Genomic DNA, 14,708 nt, shown 5'->3' on the forward strand with positions numbered 1-14,708 from the left:
TTGCAAGAAACCATCGAAAGAACTGAAATGCAGAGACAGTGGAATAGATCCCAACCCTATCCTCCCAGTCCAGTGAGCAAAGTTTATTTACATATTTTTGTAATTAAAAAACTTATACCTCATGTTTCCTTTTGGCTCAAGTTTTATTGTATTCATTTTTATTTATTTACATTATTTATAGTTCACCTTTCTCACTGAGACTCAAGGCAGATTACACAGTGTGAGTCAGTACAGTCAATTCCAAAGATATTTCAATACACATGTAATAAGGTATATAAATGCAAATTTTCAGATTTAAACCAGCAGAAATCCACTACAGAGTTCAAGAAATGCTGAAAGAAAGTATAAGCAATTCTGACATATTAAAGAATATAGGAACTACCCTGTAAGATCATACTTAGAGCCAGGGCTATTTTTCAGCTGGAACGCGGTGGAACAGAGTTCCGGAACCTCTTGAAAATGGTCACATGGCTGGTGGCCCCACCCCCTGATCTCCAGACAGAGGGGAGTTTAGATTGCCCTCTGTGCCAAGCAGCGCGGTGGGCAATCTAAACTCCCCTCTGTCTGGAGATCAGGGGGCGGAGCCTCCAGCCATGCGACCATTTTTTATTTAAACTTTAAAAAACACTCCCCTTATTCCAGATGACCCAAAGTGATGTCATTGTGTGGTCCTGTGCTGGCAACCCACTGAGTTCTACCACCTCTTTTCCCAGAAAAAAGCCCTGCTTAGAGCAATAGTAGTAAAGTCTACAGTCCATGCTATTTACAGCAGTATTAGTAACATTTATAGTCACTCATTATCCCTTTACTGATGCAACTTTTGAAAACTGCTTCCTTATCTGACATCCCTCCAAATTAAAATGCCCTCTTGAATAAATCAGTTTTGCATTGTTTGTGAAAAGCCAGGAGAGTGGGAGCTTTCCTTCCTCCAGTCTAAAGACTCTTCCTCCAATGTTAAGTGTCTCTTCCATTGGAAGAAAAACTGCATAAGCTGGAGGAAACTTCTCAGAGGATGGTTAGATCCACCTCAATGTGATGAAACAACAAAAGTTCCTGGGGGGGGGGGATGCTTGATCACCTACTGGATTGGCTAACACTCTGTTTGCTAGTTGCTATCAGCAGTCAAATTGTATTATCAGTACAAATGAGTAGAGTGCCTCTAGTAATAAGGACTGAGGCATGTGCTAAAGGCACGTCAGGGCTGGCACTTCTATTGTCCATCCTGGTGGATTCCAACAACTGTAGTGATATGCAGTTAATAGCAATATGAAAATTAATGAAGTAAGTAAACAGGGAAGCTTCCGCTTCTGGGTTCCAAGGCTCTAACAAATAATAACTGGGTTCCAAGGCTCTAACAAGGCCTTTCGTGCTTGCTGGTAAGCAGTAGGAATGCATTGGTTGCAGGCCCTTCTTCCCCGGGCTCTCTTAACACAGTCGATAAAGCCACTTTCAGCTTCAGTCTGGTAGCCAGACTCAGAAAAGTTTTTTCCTTCAGTTTCTACTGATGTCCTCCCAGCTCTCACAGGCCTGTCCCTGGCCGTAGTTCTTCAGACCTCTAGTTTCAGTTTTCCCTCCTTTTCTTTCTCCTCTCCCTCCTCCCCTCAGGAAAAGACAACTGTTACTATGTCTGTGGAGATGGTTGGGAGAAATTCCATTGCAATATGTTTCTTTTATTCAGTGGATTGATATTTGCACCAGGGTTTCTTGCTAGAATAACGTTACACACATGCTAGGGGAGAACCCAGGCTGGAGAGCCTTAAGATACCAACCAAGGGCTCAAATAACAAGTGAACAACCATACTTGTAACCGGGGACCTCATCTTAAATGGCGCTCATTCGCTTGGTGCCATGAAGGGGGAGACGAGGTTCTCAGGCACTGCCTGGTAACCAGCAGGAGGGCTGTGGGAAGGATACGGGGCCTGCAACTCTGGCTGCAGTGTCACATCACCTCTGGTAAAAACAAACTAGAAGCGACAGCTTGCTCTAGCAATTGTCAGAATCTCTATGGTTTTACCCAGTGATTCCTAGAGCTATTCATAAATTTTACCATAAGGCTTCTAATGATTCCTAGAGCTGCCCGTGTCACTTCTGTTTTCTTACTGGAAGTGACATGATGCCACACACAATATTGCATTTCTTTTATTTTTCTCCTCCCACTGCTCCGAGAGATGGCAGACAATGGGGGCCCAATGGGGGCTTGGCAGCCGTAGGGAAAAGGAGGTTGACCCTGTTTTTACCAATGGAAGCCACAGCTGGGGTGTGTGTGTGTGTGTCAGTCCTTTTCACTGGCTCCATGTGCCCTAGGAATAGGATTGTCAGGTCCCTATAACTTCCTGGCTGGGGGCAGGGGTGGACTCGGTAGGCACTCATCCTGACAATGATCTTCTAGAAGTGATATCACTACACTGGCAGCAGGCATGCTCGGATGCTTTGCACAGGGCCAATTTAGCCCATTGATGTACCCCGCTAGGAGGACACCTGCTGCAGGCTTGCCTGGGTTGCCAGCTGATGGTGGTCAGTCACCAGGCACTTTGCTACCTCCTGCCAATTGTCAGCAATCAGTAAGCAATAGAGTAAACCACTGGGAGATTGCCCACCACCAGTGGGCAACTGGGAACCCTACCTAGGAAGGCCATGTTTTTGTCTTTTTCTCCCCACCTTGATTAACAGATTTTTATAAATGGGTAAATCCTGTCAACCCATCAATTTGCCAGCAAGTCCTATTTTTCATTCACTCCGTTGTCTCAGGTGGCTTTGATTATCACAAAATCAAAGAGAAAAAAGCAATGGCAGTTGAGTCATTGCAATAAATGGAAAACAAGACTCTCCATTAAATTTGGTAGCAGCAAGGCTACCAAATAATTGTTTAGGAATTAAAAGAGAAGCACCACTACCTGCCAAATGTGGATGCTGTCAGAATGAAAATACAGAGGACTGGAGTCCCGTTGATTTTTCTTCTGTTTTGTATTGGAGGGGGTGCATCTAGAAAGCACACTGATGTCCTATAAATCAATTTAGTAAGTAGGTAACTAAATAATACAATCCTTTCAGATCTGCTGCGTTTAACCTCTCACTCATTTCAATTAAATTAGAGACGCATGGGACATCTTTGAAATGCCTGATTGGGGAGTATGTCTAATTTGCCTGAAATGTATTTATAAGCTCATTTTTAACTATAAGCATTTAAATGTTTAATATTTTAAAGACAAGGTAATGTCGTTCATTTGAATAGTCTACGACAGCATTTCTTTTTTTTTTCCCCCTTCAAATTCCTGCTTTATTGTTAGAAACAACAGACATTTGTGGTGCTATACCATCCTTTTTTTTTTTAATTTTAATTTTTATTAAGGAAAAAAAATACAATAAATAAAGAAATGATCGCTTTACCGTACAGTGTTATCATAACAAAGATCATATAGCTAAACAGTGGTGGTGATAAAATTTCCAATACAACACTATAGATTGATACAATTACTACCGATATAATACTATGTTTCATTCAAAAAATCTAGTGTAAATATTATGGCGAGGCGAAAAATAAGTGAAATCTTTTTCTAATTTGTTTTGTTCCCTCCAAATGTCTACTAAATGAAATTGATTAAATATTGCAGGTAGTCGTGTGTCTTGTTTAGAATTTTTAAATTTCCTATTTTTGAAATGAGATTTATCCATAGTATAGTTTGCTATATAGTTAAGGTCTCCACCCACTATGACAGAACCCTCCTGAAATTTTTTTAATTTTTGAAATGTATCCTCTATAAATGCCAATTGGTTATCATTGGGTGCATACATCGATACTAAGGTGTATAAATGACCATTGATCTGTCCTTTGACAAATAAATATCGCCCTCTCGTGTCCTTTAATGTAGCTTTATGGAAAAATTGAATATTTTTAGACAACAAGATTGCAACTCCCCTAGACTTTGAGGATCCTTTAGCGTGATATTGATATTGCAACCATGCAGCTTTAAGTTCTGCTTCATTTGTCGCATGAAGATGAGTTTCTTGTAAGAAAACTATATCCGTATTAATTTTTGACAGATTGGACATAATACGTTTTCTCTTAACTAAATTATTTAAACCACGAACATTCTGAGAAATAATATTTAGATTCGAAATAGTAGCCATTCCTATGTATTCAGACCCTGATATAAGGCAAATCAAATGCTTTCCTTGTTATATCAACTACACACTGTCTCTAGCCAATTGACCTTTCTTCTCCCCCTTACTCCTCGCTTCTCTCTCTCTCTCTCTCTCTCTCTCTCTCTCTCTCTCTCTCTTTTTTAGGGTTTTAAATGAACAAATTTAATTCAGCAATCGTGAATTAACAACACCAAAAAAGTCTTTAATAAACAAAATCCTTAATCTGATATGACAACACTTATTCCAAATATGTTATAACCAAAATTCTTAACAGTAAAGTTTCCCCCCCTTTCTTCCCCCCTTAAGTTAAATTTGTCTATGTTACTCTGAAAAACTTCTTAAAAGTGGAAATACTACTCCTAATGTGTGTAAACTATTACAATTTAACAAAGCTACAATTTGGAAAATCTTAACAAACAAACAAACAAAAAAGAAAAAAAAACTTATCTAAAGGATTTACACCTAATCTTAAGAATACAACTTAACTACCTTATAAATTCTAAATATAACAAGCTAATAAACTACTATATATTAATTACTTATTAAATAACAATATTATCAATTCGTGTATATAGTTATGAAATCTAAAGAAAATACTAAACAGCCCTTAATAACCCAGCAAGAAGGTCTTCTCACTGAAGTTATCGTATAAAAACCTAACAAAAAGGACTGTCTCTTCAGAGGCTATTAGGCAGGCTTAAACATCTCAACTCCACCCACAAGCCTCATGATCATACAAAGCAAATTAAAAGAGTCACGTTCCATATACATTCTTATATCCACAGACATCAATAGTAAGTATTAGTTATTAAGAACTGGAATTTTACTACCCTTCTGAGGGGTTAAAGGCTGGCTCCTTTTTCTTTTTTGAGATGTAAGTTCCAGTTCCATTGCAGGTGATATTCCAACTTGTTGTAAGAGAAGAAAACCTGAATCCAGATCAGAAGCATAAAATATCTTGCCATTAAACTTGACACGGAGATTACAAAGATTCACCCAGCGATATTCCATATGGGCTTTTTGCAGCTCATCAGTTATTTGTTTAAGTCTTTTCCTTTTTTCTAAAACTTCCTTGGGTAAATCAGTATACACAGACACTCTCATTTCCTTGTATGTTAACGATTTCTGTGTCCTTGCCATCTCCAAGATTTTCTTCCTTAACCTCCAGTCAGTAAAAACCGCTATTATATCCCTAGGGCCTTTTCGTTTTTCTGACTTCACAGGACCAACCCTGTAAGCCTTAGATATGACTGGAACTGCACCCTCCTCCAGCTGCAGCAATTCCGCCAGCCAAGTAGATAGAAAATGGGAGAGATCGAACTTTGCAGTAATAGATTCATCCAAACCCCTGAACTTCAAATTCTGGCTCCGGACCTGGAGTTCAAGATACAAAATCGTGGACTGAGCACTGTCACTTTCTTTTTGTAGCACTCGTATATCTTCTTGTAATGCCACGGATTGATCTAACGCACAGTCCGTTTTTTGGATAACAGTATTCATTGCCATAGTAAGCTCGTTTATTTGTTCAGTTAAGGGGTTTAACATAACTGATATTTTATCCAAAATGCTCTTTTCTAAATCCTTCAGCATAACTTTTAATGCTGGATCAAAGGCGAGGACTTCTTGAGCAGCTGCCGCGCTTCCCGCGGCCGCCATGTTATCTGCTGCTTCCTCTGCCTCTCCCGTAAGAGCCGATTGCTGTGACGCTGTGAAAAAGCTTTGTAAGCACTTTGTAGCTTTTAAATTCTGTTTTTTAATATTCTGATCGTGCTTACCCTTCATATTAAGATGTTAGGAACGCAAACCATGGAAGGTTAAAGAGGCTTCAAGGTGGAGCTGAGAGGGAGCCCGCGCTTCAAGCGTCCATCCCTGTCGGAGCCGACGCCACGCCCCACGACAGCATTTCTTAAATGAGCATCCATGGACTCCCCCTCCCCACCACCCCAGTAGTCCAGGAGGTGTTCAAGTTCTTTGTATGGACTTGCAGAAGTCTTTGTATGGACTTGTTGTTCACACCCAGTTGGACAACATGACAATGGAGCCACTTCAGTTTTCTAGGAATGGAGACAGGGACTGTGCATCTCAAGGGACAAAAATAGCTTCTCCCACAGCTTCTAAATTACCATAGAACACTAGTCAGAAAGCATGCTAATTGGTTACCAGGATCCAATGGCTGAGCCCTAGCATCTCTGATTGGCTGAGTAGCACAAAGGAGGTACAGTCACAGTCATCCTACTTCAGATACAAACATGAACTAATTTTCTTTCAATTTTTCAATGCAAGGATTTCACCATGGAGATAGACCAAATGGTAGTTGGTTGTTGTGGGTTTTCCGGGCTGTATTGCCGTGGTCTTGGCATTGTAGTTCCTGACGTTTCATCAGCAGCTGTGGCTGGCATCTTCAGAGGTGTAGCACCAAAAGACAGAGATCTCTCAGTGTCACAGTGTGGAAAGCATATTGGCAGGTCATTTATATCTACTCAGGAGGGGTGGGGTTGAGCTGAGTCATCCTGTAAGAGTCATCCTGTATGACCTGCCAACATCTTTTCCACACTGTGACACTGAGAGATCTCTGTCTTTTGGTGCTACACCTCTGAAGATGCCAGCCACAGCTGCTGGCGAAACGTCAGGAACTACAATGCCAAGACCACGGCAATACAGCCCGGAAAACCCACAACAACCATCGTTCTCCGGCCGTGAAAGCCTTCGACAATACATCAAATGGTAGTTTTCATTTGAATATCAGAAACTCAAATTTTTGTGTGACAGTTGTCCTTTTCTGTTTCTATGAGCAGCTCTGGAAGTTTTTTCAGACTCAGCCAACCTCCACTTAGCACCTATTGACCAATAAGAGAGCTTTGTGCTGTCTTCCTATGGAGGGGTGAGTCTGATTAGAACTTTAACCAGGGCCTTTGTCTCTATAGTCAGCTACTGAGTTCTGACCATATGCTATGTACAGACATTGTCTTCAGTCCCACGTAGAATTTCCACAGATGCAATAAGGAGGGGTGATTTATGCTGATTCTTCCCTCCTGCAGCAGTCCCAAATGTCCACTGAAATGCTGCTCCTAGAGAACAGAAGACCCTGAGGAATATCTTTGGTGGCGTTATGAGCCTCGGCCTAGTGAGGCCTAGTGGCTCTGGGGAAGCCTGCACTCAAGTTACTGCAAGGCCTACATTTCCCAGGTTCCCTTTGGCCCCTGTGATTGGGTAAGAGGGGATTCTGAGGGGAAAATTGCACCAATAGGAAAGGAGGGAGATGGTTCCTGAGAGAAGAGATAAAAGGTCTCATCACAGGGGGAGGGTGTTCACTTCTAGGGAGCACAGTTGAGGAGAGGCTGCTGCAGACGGAGTGTTCCCTCATCCAGAAGGGGTGAGACAGTTGGAAGCCAGTAACCAGAGGACAGTTAAGAGCAGTCTAGTTAGACGCATTAGGGTATTTTATTTTTGTTTGTTCACCAACCTTTACTATGTTCTTTAATCTACCAAGTTTAAGAACCGTTATTAATAAACCTTTTAAATAAAATTCTTTATTATTCTGCCTGGGTCCTCATGCCTCATTTGGTCATGTACTAAATCAAACCTACTGAGAAAGAATCAACAAAAGGTGTTAGTGGGGTGCTCTGGGCCCTTCTTTCGGAAACCTGTACCAGAGTGGTGGCGGCCTACAGACAGCTACCCTGGGCACCAGCAGCTGTGACAGGTGGGAATCAGAAGCATCGGAGAATTGGTAAAAAATCCTCTCCTCCATACTGCCCCTGGAAATTCTAGGGTCCAAAACAATGAAAATGTTGTTTTGAAAGTGCAGTCCCCATGGATCTCACTATAGTTTTGTGGACACTTTTAAAATGCTTCCTTTTTCAAGGAGCTCGGCAGCATACATGATTGTTATCTTTTCCATTTTACACTCATAAAAACTCTGAGAAAGACTGACAAACCCAAGGTTACTTTGTGCCCAGGTGAGAATTTGAAGGTGAGCCTCCTCAGTTCTTGTCTAACATACTACATCCAGATAATTCTCAATGATACACGTTCAGAAACATCTCAAGTAGGCTAGGCTTCAGCACAAGCTATTATTCTGTACACTCAGGCTGGGGAAAAAGTTACATCAATCCATTCTAGATAAAGGTAGTCCCCTGTGCAAGCACTGAATCGTTACTGACCCATGGGGGGACGTCGCATCATGATGTTTTCTTGGTAGACTTTTGTTATGGGGTGGTTTACCATTGCCTTCCTCAGTCATCTACACTTTGGGTACTCATTTTACCGACCTCGGAAGGATGGAAGGCTGAGTCAACCTTGAGCCAGCAACTTAAACCCAGCTTCTTCCGGGATCGAACTCAGGTCATGAGCAGAGTTTGGGCTGCAGTACTGTGGCTTACTGCTCCACGCCACAGGGCTCCACTCTGTGCCACAGGGCTCCATACCACTCTACTCCATTCAATCCATTCTAAGATGAGCATTATCTGGTATTGTGTGGTCGGTTTACAGCACAGTTCAATATGGAGTTACTCTAGTCAAAATCCATTGAAATTACCGGACTTGGCTGGAGTAACTCTTCTGTGTAGGATTGTACAGGATTTTATAGGATTGCTTAGGAAGTCTCCTAGAACCTAATTTGAAATCAGAAATAATTTTCTCTCCTTAGTTAAAATTTCACACATATGATCCATAATACAGAGTAATTCTTTGCATCCTGTGAAAAGCTTTGCATCCTGTGAAAATCTTCACTAACTTAGAAAGTGATGGAAATAAAACTTCTAATTTTAAAAGAGAAAATGAAGATTGTTTTTCATTGTGGCAATCCAATCTGATCATCTGCTGAGTGGGGGGAGGGCATAATGAACAAAAATGGTCTTTTAAGTGGTTTTAATTCTTTTGTTTCATATGTCAGCTCGCAGATATCTAAAGAACAGTGCTAGCGTAAAAGAGATGGTTCTCATTAATGGGTTTTCAAACCATGGCTTATCACACCATTAGTTGCAGTTCTAATTAGAAAAACCATTAATTTCCCAACTATTTAAAATTATTTTTACTTAGGGCTAAGTATCTGGCAGCTGCACCTCTAAAAGCCTATTCCAAACAAAAATGCTTATTTTGATTGTCTAACCTTTTAAACTCACATTTCCATAGTTTTTGACCCAAAATGTAATAATTATAATAATTAATGAGAAAATATAGCAAATTAAATGTTTAAAGAGAAAAGAACAAATATATGTTTGGTCCAAAAAACTCACTGGAAAAGTACAGAATTTTGAACAATTTTTAAAAAATGTAAGCAAATTCAAAATGTGTGATTTTGTTATTGTGACTTACTAAGTGTTGTTCCTGTTACAATGAAACATATATAAGCCCCTTAATTTTAGCTCTTTGTTGGTAGAAACCACCTTGACTTTTCAGGTAAGGACATGGGGAAGAATTATTAAAAGTATATGGATGAATAGCCTGTAGATTTACTTAAAGTGCCAGTCTAAGCACAGTTACACCTGTCTACGTTCATTGAAGTTACTGGGCTTAGATGAATGTATCCAGGGCTTTTTTCTGGGTAACGAGGTGGTGGAACTCAGTGGTGGAACTCAGGACTGCACAATGACGTCACTTTGGGTCTGCTGGAACAAGGGGAGAGTATTTTAAAGTTTAAATTGCCCTCAGTGAAAATGGTCACATGGCTGGTGGCCCCACCCCCTGATCTCCAGACATAGGAGAGTTTAGATTTCCCTCCACACTGCTGGCACAGAGGGCAATCTCAACTCCCCTCTGTCTGGAGATTGGGGGGCAGGGCCACAGGCCATGCTATCATTTTCAAGAGGTGATGGAACTCCGTTCCACCACGTTCCACCTGAAAAAAAGTCCTGTATGTATCTCTGTTTAGGATTGCGATAGATAATTAACATGCTTTTCCTTCTTGCAACTATATGCATACAGTTTGCATTGTTTATTGTTTCATGAATCTTTTAGTTAAGTTCATTGTTGACTATAAGTCTCCAAGTTTGATTTTCCTCCCAATATCTGTACATTCCCAAACAGTCTTATTTCTTTTCTGACAATGATAAAGTCCTAAAGCTCAGGCCCGAGTGAAATAAAATGCTGATGGGCAAGAACTGATATGCACACGTCTTATTTAAGCTAAACCCTTGACTATGGTGTGTGAACATATGAATCTGCCTAATACTTGAGTCACTAGTCTCTCAAGGTCAATGTTGTCTAACCTGACTGGCAGAAGCTCTCCAGGGATCTTTCCCATCACCTACTACCTGATATTTTTAACTGGAGATGCTGTGGATAGAACCTGGGACCTTCTGCATGCAAAGCAGATGCTCTTCCACTGAGCCGTGGCCATACACAGTGTGCAGTGTCAGAGTGCATGGCGTATTAGCTTGCTAATGTTGCATATGAGGTAGGATTCCAGCCTACCAGCCTAGTTTGCGAGTGTACTAAGTCTCATGGATATTTCTTGCCCATGTGTGTCATGCCTAAATTGGGCCTACTAAACAACAGTTGAAGAGGTGAGACTGTTTCTGAAGAGTACCACTTCATGCTGCAGGTAGGGACTCACATGGCTGCATATTTTTCCATATTCATAGTTTTCTCCTGTACAAAGCATACTAGTATAGCATGCAGAAAGCAAAGCTGGAATCTTCCTCCATGACATTTAGTTTTCTACATGTAATAGGGTTGTTATTGGGAACATTTGGAGGGTGGAGACTTTCTTTGGCATTGCACTGACAAGCAACAGCACTTACAGCACCAGACCATGACGTATTGAGATGACACTTCAAAATTCACCCATCTCTATGATTAAACCATAGAGATTTGGGTAAATCCTAGAGTATTACCCTTGCTCAATGACATCACCTCTGGCTTTGCACTGGAAGTGATGTCACATGTTAGTGCAATGTGAAAGAGTCTCCCATTTCCCCCCTGCCAGCCTCTCGAGCAAAAGCAGGGAATGGGGGGGGGGCAGGATAGGAGGTCTCCTGTAGACATGGCCACAAACCGCATTACAAACCAAAAAAACCCATGAACCGCCCGATTTTCTGTCCGCGAACCGGCGATTCATGAAGGTCCATGGCCAATGAACCAGCATTCGTTGGAAGCCCAGTTCGTTGCATTCGCCCACGGTTCATGAAGCCAGACAGTCAGGCACCATCAATCAATTTCCTTGGAAACGGAGCTGGGGGAATGCCTGAACTCTGTCTGCACTCCTTCTGTCGCCCTGGAAACTCAAATTGAAGCCCAGCTTACCTTGATCGGCGGGTCTTCCTTCCAACCATGGAGCTGCAAATTGGTTACAATTGGTTACATGGGAGAAGACACCCAGGGGGAGAGAGGGGGAGGGGGTTGTTCTGTAGCCATGGGCACTCCAATCTCATCCCTGCAAACCCTGATAGGCAGTTCTGATGACCAACCCCTTGTACACTGGGCTAATGTCAACTGGTGGCTCTTAATGGTATTGAATGGGAGTTTCCTGGGGGCCTTGAATTGGAGAGGGTATAACTCCAAGATCCCTATTGCAATCTTGACCAAACTTGGTTGCTGGCTGGAGGAGAGCCTGCTAAACACTCCCTGGGAATATGGGCTCTCTAAGTCCAACGGGGGCTGTTCTGATGCCCACGAACCACAAACCTTAAACCGGTTCGTCAGCAGGAAATGTTCATTTCAGTTCGCTGGTTCAGGTTCGTCATTGACACCGAACCACAAAACACTGGTTCATTAAATTTTTTTGGTTCGTGCCCATGTCTAGTCTCCTGCTGGCTCCTGTAACATGCAAGGTACTGGTTTGGTATGCAGGAGTACTCGTGTATTTCCTTCCCTGTAGTCAGCAGAATCAAGAAAATGTTTATCTCCTTATTGTGAGAACCAGGGCTAGGTTTTGGCAGACAGTTCAAGGAAACATTTCTGACACTATACATAGAACAGAATTTTTTAAAAATCGGGAGAAAAGAGAAGGGAGTAAAGGGGGGGAGCATACTGCAGAAAAGAAACTGAATGTTGCTACCATTGAGTAATGTTTGAAAGAATCCTAAAAGGTTGTGGAGGAATTCCTGTTGAGTTAAAGAGCTACTTTGTTGGTCACTACATGAGCACTTCTCCACTTTATGGATGTGAGCAAGTTTACTTTTTAAGAGATTAATAATATGTCTTTTCAAAATTATAGAAAAGTTATTTGAATTTTACAGTGGGAATTGCACCAGTGGCTTCAAATGAGATCATCTGCCCTTGTAAGTTCATTTGCAGAGAGCCTCTTCACTTCAATTAATCTTGTACAAGAAAAGTTCAAGGTGGATTTTGTTCAAAAGGTGTGTAATGGATAGCATTGCCAGCTCTGGGTTGCAAAATTCCAGGAGATTTGGGGGTAAAGCTTGGGGAGGGTGGGGCTTGGGTAGGAGAAGTATCTCAGAGGAGTATAATGCCGTAAAGTTCACCCTTCAAAGCAGTCATTTCCTCTAGTTGAACTGACCTCTGTAGTCTGGAGATCAGGTGTAATTCTGGGAGATCTCCAGCCTCCATCTAGAGGTTGGTAACCCTAGCAATGCATTAGCCCCCTAAAAGTCAATAAAATATGCAGTTTTACACGTTGATACTTTGTTCCACCTGCTAAATCTAAGAGCCACATATTAGACTCTTACATCAGAAAAAATAAATCTAGGATAGTTTAATATAGCACATTACTAGAATAGAATGTAGAATTTATTGTTCACTCCAGAGGTACATTAGCGTTTAATAAGAATTTTCTGTGAGCCAGGACTTAATGATTTGATCTTCAGAGACAGACAGCAGGATTGATATTTTTAATCCTTAAATTTCTCTCTCTCTCTCTCTTTCTCTCTCTCTCTTCACCTGGCTGCAGGTACTTATGATGTCTGTTCTAAGTGTTCATATCGAAAAGTAATTCCTAAGTACATTGTATGAGTTACAGTGCCATAGCTGTGAAAAATATAATAAACTAGGGATATATTACTTACCTTTAGAGGGCAGTTTGTAAGAATACATCTGATTTGTCCTAGCACTGGAAATATATTTATTGAATATGGACTTCTTTTTCATTACAAGCTGTTTATATTTTTCTCTTAGTAGAATCTAAGTGAAATAAAACAGGTAATTTGAACAACATTTGAAACAAGGAACCACAGTCAGTTCATTAACAAATATTTTACCATTCTACATTGAAAGCTTTTGCAAAACATCACAGCATTCTCTCAACACACATATTCATGCTCCTTGCATTTTTTTTAAATTTAATTTTCACTTTGCAAATAGTTGTACTTATTTTTTTTGTCACGATGAGATTATACATGCTTGTACAAGTACAAAAATTACTCTGCACAGAATAACTATGAAATAAACTGGATGGAAGTAGAACTCTTCTTAATGCACTGTGTTTTCAGTAAAATGTGAGCAAGCCATTTCTGTATCTTTGAAGTAGCCCCAAGTGTGTCATTCTACCTACCAGATCTTAGGCTGTGCAATGAGAAAAACCAGACCCAGCTCTTTGATTTCTTTGCATCAGAGGACGAATACTATAGCGACAGGCATTTTTCAGATGCTTTAGTTATGCACGCGTAGAAAGCGTGCCCATCTAATCTCATAGGTTGAAATGAGTAGATCAAATAGTACTGGCTTGGGAAATATTTCCGTTAAACTTAATCCCATGATTTCAATAGCTCTGGGTCAAGTTCAGCATTTCTGTTCTCTTTGTACCAAACTACCAAGTTTTTCTGTATTTGGAGGGGGGCAGGGGGAGAAGCTGAGAGGCCTGATAGGTTGTCTGGGATGGTCAAAGAAAACTGGAAGGCACTGGTGTTACCATGAACTCCTTACAAGGACTCCATTTTGTGGCATCTTCTGTTTCAGTCCTCATGTGAATTCCCAACTTGTTGGCCTATTATCACTCACTCTGATCCCCAAATGCAATTTTGCGCTACTTACAAGTTAAAGGAGCAAGCAGGTGGGCATATAGAAGGAAAATATGCAGGATTTGAGATCAGTGGCTCCTTAGAGATAAACAAGATTTTCAGGGTATAAGCTTTTGAGAGTCAAAGACCCTTCTTCAGATACTTTAGAAGAAAACATGTGGAGCCTGAATGTTTTCCAGCCAGGGGTGCTACAAAATGGCACTGATTCAACTAGGTAGTGGATGGTCTTCAGATAATTGTGCCAGGCATTTTGGATTCAATCAAAGCTGTTGCAGTAAGGAAGGGATAGGGGGTGAAATCACTTTCCTTGCTCTTCCATCACTGGAGCTCCATTTGCAGAAGACGAGCAATATTAATCCCTTTTCTCTCCTCCCTGCAGCACCTTGACCAACTCAACTGTTCCTCTGTGTGAGTATCACAACCCCCAGAATGATCTTTCAGAGTCCTGTTGGAACGGACAGCAACACCAGAAAAATTGGTGTTTCATGCACCCATGGTTGACTGTATAATTCTATGTATTTAGATCACACAATGAATGGGATATTATCACGATGCCAATCATATCTGAGCTTGTATGAAGTTGATGGAGAGAGAGAGCACAAGAGAGGGCAATGCATTTATATGTGAAGTGTTTTTTACCCTGCTGTC

Source organism: Eublepharis macularius, chromosome 11 (genome assembly GCF_028583425.1).
Source record: "Eublepharis macularius isolate TG4126 chromosome 11, MPM_Emac_v1.0, whole genome shotgun sequence".
Lineage (NCBI taxonomy): Eukaryota > Metazoa > Chordata > Lepidosauria > Squamata > Eublepharidae > Eublepharis > Eublepharis macularius.